Source organism: Arachis ipaensis, chromosome B05 (assembly GCF_000816755.2).
Source record: "Arachis ipaensis cultivar K30076 chromosome B05, Araip1.1, whole genome shotgun sequence".
Lineage (NCBI taxonomy): Eukaryota > Viridiplantae > Streptophyta > Magnoliopsida > Fabales > Fabaceae > Arachis > Arachis ipaensis.
The window spans coordinates 147,032,797-147,039,377 of NC_029789.2; the positions used below are offsets into that span (position 1 = coordinate 147,032,797).

Below are 6,581 nucleotides of genomic sequence, written 5' to 3' on the forward strand. Positions count from 1 at the left end.
TTATAAATATGACATATTACATATAAATATTTTTTGTAAAAAAAAAATGATAGGCCTTTTAACAGGTTTCAGGCCAAGCCTGGCTGAATAACAGGCCTGACTTAGTACTTTAAAAAAAGCCTATAGCAGGTTGCAGGCCAGGTTCAGGCCAATTAACTACATGGCAGGTCAGGCCTGTTAAGAGCAAAACCTAGCCTGGCCTGGCCTGTTTCCACACCTAGCCGGAGGTAGATGCCTTTATACGCACCCTAGTAAATGCACCTCGGGATAGGGTGGATGACAATGACGACGAGTGTAACACCCTAACTGTTAGCACCTCATGATCGTACTAAAAGTTCGAGCGCTACTTACCTCTAAACTTATTTTATTTTATACTATCTTTATTTAAGATTGAGCCTTTACGAATACGAACTAGAATCTTAATCAGGAAAACGAAAAATCTTCACTTTAAATCTCTTAATTACAAAAATATATATATTCACATAGCAATATATACATAGACTTATTCCAAGATCCTCAAATACAAGTCCTGTCCCTCTAAAAAGCCAAACAAAACAATAAATGACGAAGGAAAAATAAAATCTAAGATTAAACCAGAATCCAGAAAATACGAATACATGTATATAAAACTTTGTGGATTAGTCGCGGCTCCTTGCCAAGGGCTTCCTGAACCTGTTGCTGAAACAGAAGATCTGTAGGGGGTGAGAACGTCGTCCTCGCATGTTCTCAGTAGGGATAGCGAATGCCGTAAAAATATACAGAATAATATACAAATAGTTAATTCATAACCCGAAAACGGTTTTCTTTATTAAACCCTTGATATCCTTCTTAAGTCTTACCTAAAACCATGTAAAACCCTTTCTTTAAATCACATTACATAAAGAAAATCTGCGTCACATTAACAATTCGTCATCTCTTAACAATATTCCTCAATTATCGCAATATCTAAATAAGCCAGAATCGCAAATAATATACCTAAACTCAATCCACAAACATCAGCTCCCACTACATTATTAAGTCCACAGCACAAGTAAAATGTTGAATCAAGCATACAAGCAAGTCACCAAGACAACAGTACAATCACAAATAAACAAGATAAACAACCACAATCAAATGCAAATTCGCAAACAATATGATGCATGCCTTTCCTATGTAGGCCATGAGTTCACGCGTCAGTTGTCTACCCGCAACCCGACGTTACTCAGAGCAAACCCCGAATATGGTTTTTTACCGTGTCAGTCAGGCACAATTATCATCATGGGCGAACCCATATGTCAGTTAGGATATTTTGGCATCACGGTAGAAACGGGCTATTAGTTAGGTGAACATTCCTGCATTAGCAATATCAGGCTATTAGTTAGGCGGACACTTTCGCATTAGCAACCGTATGCTATCAGTCAGGCGGATATTCCCGCATTAGCAACCTTAGGCTATATGTTAGGCGGGTACTTCCGCATTAGCATTTTGGCACAAGACCTTTTTAACATACACTTTTCAAGTATCTATCTTATTCATTCTTTCTCATTTTTTTCCCTCTTAAGTATCTATTTCCTTCATTAGTTCTCATTTCCTTTCTTTTTATTATGCCTCCACATCACCAATTACATACCCACACCTCCGCATCAGCTACATTATTAAACGTACCTCTGCATCACCGCTTAATTGCACATACCTCCGCACCACCAAATAATCAATTACACCTCTGCATCACCACCTATTCACTCATCTATCATAACCTTAAATCAATTAGTTTCTAAATAATCAAAATTTTCAACGTTTAATAAAAAAATTTTCTTAATAAATCGAACTCAAATTATAACTTAAAACAAAAATCTTTTCTCAATAGATTAAACTTAAAACATAGTACTCTTCAAACATAAGGTTCTCAATAATCGACATATGATTCTAATTCTTGTAAATCATTTATAAACTCTCAGAATTACTACTTCTAATTAAGAAATCAATTTCCATTCACTCTCATAACCAAAAACTCAGTCACAAACACAGCCAATCACTCACAGCTAAAAAATCCAAACTCAATAACATTATAATTACTAATATATTGACAATTATTTACTATACTTTTGGACATCCTTAAATTGAAAACTGTTAATTTTAAAATAAAACCCTTACCTCCGTATGAAATCAAAATCAACGAAAGTTCTAGAGAAGCTTTCTAATTGAGTTACTGAAGAGAAAAGCGTCAGAAATCGTCTGTACCTCCTAGAACTCCAATTAGCCAAACTCAAGAGAAAGAGGAGCTACGTCGCCATCAATTTCTACCGGACAAAAATAACGCTAACATATAGAAAAAAAAAATACAAACACTTTTACTAGATTAAATTTTTTATTAAAATTATATATCACAAGAAATCAAAACCAAAAACTCGGAGGTTCCACGGTTTCTCTCTCTCACTCTTGGTCACTTCTCTTTTCTTTTCTTCCAACTTCAATTCGGTTAGGAGAGAGCCAGAAGATTAGATGGTAATTTGTGGTGATAAGCTTTGTTAGGTGTCATAGTTATATATATACATATATGTATTTAAGGCCACGTTTCCATTTCTTTCTTTTTCTCTCTTAATGGCCTCGGCCAATCCTTTTTCCTTGTGGCCTGGCCTTATGGAAACTAAATAATTATTAATGGTAATCATAAAGATCATTAACAATTTAGTTGTTAGGTGTCAAGAATAATAAATAAATAAAAGTATGTGTCGTTATTATATATGTATATATGCATGTTTGCTTTAATGATTTTGGCTAATTGAACGGAATTAAGTAACAATAATAATAAGGTAAATGCTAGCCAACCCCCTCTAAAATAAGTTACCCTTCATTATGTGTCACATTGTAATTGGTTTTTATCTTAACCATAGTTGGGACAAGAAGCGCCAACGTCATCGCCATCTACTGCCCTCCCACACAACCTCTCGTGTAACCGGCGCCTCTTTTTGCCATGTATCACTTCTTACCCACATAATTAATGGTTAATTTGGTTATTAAATTTTTTTATTAAAAAAACATATCTTTATTTAATTACGTGATGGAACATATATTTATATGTAAAATATAATATAATAAAATAAATCTATTCAAAGTATTTAAAAGTATAATTAAAATCATGAACATACAAATATAGTAATAAAATTTAAAATATATTTTTTAAATAAAATAATAAATTATAATTAATTTATTATTTAATTTTCAAAACTCGAGATGACATCACTAACGAGAACAATGAGATGTTATGCTAATGATGACGATGGCATCACTAATGAGGACAATGATGATGATATTGGTGATGGGATAGTTGAGGATGCATGTACACCCGTCACATGTATCATTAATTGTGTTTACTTTAACTCGGTACAATTGAATCTATTAGAATTGCATGATTGTATCATTACAATAAATAAGAGTTTTTGCAATAATTGATAACCGTTGTCACAGATTATAAAACCGTTTTTAAAACTTGAGGTAACATTTTGACAACGATTTTTTACCTGTAGTATATGCAGCCGTTACTAATGCGAGGCAACGATTTTTTATCTAAGGCAATGACAATCAAAAAATTGTTTGCATAGTTATTGGCATAGATAACAGTTTTGACAATAATTTTTAAAGAATGATTTGAAACCGTTACTGGATAAACAACTGTTTAGAACCGTTCTCTTGCATGACATAACGGTTTAAAACCATAAATGGATAGGCAACGGTTTTAAGCTGTTAGTAATTTTGTTATTCACAAAGACAACAGTTTAAAAGCATTGCCTTTGGTATTTTTTTTTATAACGGTTTCAATACCGTTGTTATTTTGTAGCTGCCTTTGACAACAATTTTAATACCATTGTCTTTTTGTGACTTTTGACAACAATTTTTTGTAATTATATAATTCTTTATTTACAATAGTTTTCTCATATTTTATTGAAATTAATTCCAACTAATTTCTTAATTTAGTGTCAATAAATAACCTTAGCTATTTGAATGATTTTCTCAAAGTTTACAAATTGATATTAAATAATACAATATCATTTTCTCAAATGTTGTTTGCTTAATCAAATCCACAATTCCGACATGTGTGGAAACAAAAATAACAAATGAGTACACATGCTTGCCTTCCTTCGCTTTGTATCCCTCCCTTCATCCTTTTGTATTCCTCTATAGCTTTATCAACCTATACAAGAAGTGTACACACAAACAGTCAGTAAAATTTGAAAAGAGACAGATTTAATTACGTTCAACAACAGAAAATTGGAAAAGAAAGAATAACTCATTATATTGGCATCACAAGTTAACTTTGCTCTCTGCCATAAACTCTCACATTTATATTTGACTAATTACATATATTTTTGCCAAATTTGGACATGATCTTTTAATTTAAGTTGAATTTTCATTGCATTTAGATTAGAATTGAGTTTGATAACAAATTTTGAAAATCTGCTGCTGCACTCAAAAGGATTTAGAAAACAGCAAAAAGATTTAGAAAACAGCACGCAGCTCTGTTTTTGTAAAATCCATAATAAATTCAAATTCTAATCCGTTGCTTTTAAATTTTGGTGAGGATAAACTCAACACCCCTAAGTTTTAGAATAAATAAGTTTCAGATTCATAGCACTTCATTTGATTAATTAATTGTCAATTAGAAGTGTTGCCCTATTTTTATAAATCGGTTCTGAATTTCCCGCAAGCAGCCCAGCTTCCAAGCGACTTACTTAACTCTACGAAATAGCTACGGATATAAAATTTGTACTCAATCAAAATAGACTTACAGAACTTCAAAATCCTTTGGTAGAAACTCAAATGTCAAATAAATCAAACGTTCTAGTGGTTGGAAATTAACACTGCAGAACCAGAAGACCAGAAAATTCTGCAGCAACTACTAAATTTTAAAAATTCATATCTCTCAAACCACTTGGCCAAATTCCTTGAAATTTTTACGGAGAAATCTTTACTTCTTGAAGTTTATTAGAAAAATAATTTAGACCAAAAATTACATCTAAATTGCTTCCAGATTTTATTTCAAGTTGCTGCCCAAAGTTAACAGAAATTCTGCAGCATAGATGTTTACTTCTCAAATCACAAATTTGTTTTCCTACTTGTGACTCATAAATTCCAAGATTATATATAGTCATGCATACTAGTCTCAACTCTTAACATAGCCCAAGAATTCTTAATTCAATATATCAAAATTTCATACAATAGGTATAATGTAACCATATTGTCGCAACATCACTTTTTCAGAATCTCATCTATAATAACATATCTCGAGTTATAGTTCATCAACTAGATTTCCAGCAACCATATCAACATTCCATACACAAAATCATCATCAACAAATACTAATAGCAAATACAACTTCAGAATACACACAATCATTATCATCAATTATCATAACAGTTCATTGCACATAGCACTAAACTAATTTTGTTCCTAACCCTTACCTTACTCTGAGAATTTCACAAACTAAATTTTGTCCTTTGCTTATCTTAAATCAAAAACCCTAACAATCATAATTAAAGAAATTTGTTAATTTATAGGGCCAAATGACCTAGCTTCATATAGAGCAAGAGAAGGATTCTTACTCTTGTGATGGACTGAGCTTGATTGGTTTAGCCATTAATTAAAGAAATTGAAGCTTAATAAGGATGGAACTTTCGAATTGGGAAAGAACAGAAGAATACAGAAGCTACTGGTTCTTACCCAGCAAGAAGAACGTTAAGGAAATAAAAAAGGAAAAGGGGTAGAGCTCCTCCTCTGGCTTCGGGTAGCAACTTCCATGGCTGTCCTTCTCTTCTTCCCTGATGGCGATGCACGAAAATGATCATGATTCTGCCTGGGTTTTCCTCCTTCTTCTCCTTGGCCGCCACTCTTGTTTCCTTTCTTCTCTTCTTGTCGTGCATTTCTGTTGTTTCCAGGAGAATTGAGAGGCTTGGTTCATCCATATATACTATAGGAGGTAGGGAAGAGGTGAGCTGGTGCAGAAAGCTTCGTGGCTTCCTCCTCTTGTAACACCACACCACAGCATTGAATGCTTGAAGAGATGACTATGGTTCCCTTTGAAGCGCCGTTCGGTTGTGAGAGAAGAAGAGAGAATGAGTTTTAATCAGGGTTTCCTTTTGTTTGGTTTAGTTAAAAGGGAGTATGGTTCGGTTGAACCGTGAGAAGGGAAAAGAGTGGTTTGATACGGTTTTAACTTAGGACACGTTCTTATTTTTTATGGTGTATTAAATTTTTTCACTTATCAAGTCTAAATCTGCCGTATTATTTTATGATGGGATGGTTTATATATTTAACGAATTTCTCATCATAGAATTTCTGAGAATAATTCAATAAAAAATCGGAGTGTTATATGGAGACCTAGAGAGGGTGAAAAAGGAGTGGAGGCGCAGAGAGTGAAAAAGAAGTGAAAGTGAGGCTTAGGTTTTTTACTTATACCCTTTTTTTACATTTAACAATTTTTATTTATGTTTAACAATGTAATTAAATTTTTGTAAGTTTCATTATTTAAATGATATTAGAAAATTGTTGTTTGATAAAAAATTGTTGTAATGGTTATAAAACTGTTCTTTAAAATAATCAAAGAG

At 32.8% G+C, this 6,581-nt stretch overlaps 1 long non-coding RNA gene across 1 annotated transcript; it reads right to left on the reverse strand.

The window, feature by feature from the left end:
• LOC107644838 lies at positions 3,954–6,113 on the reverse strand. The gene is made up of 2 exons (XR_002347604.1): positions 5,439–6,113; positions 3,954–4,171 (listed from the first exon to the last, which is right to left on the reverse strand). It is a non-coding gene; the product is annotated as an uncharacterized LOC107644838 (long non-coding RNA).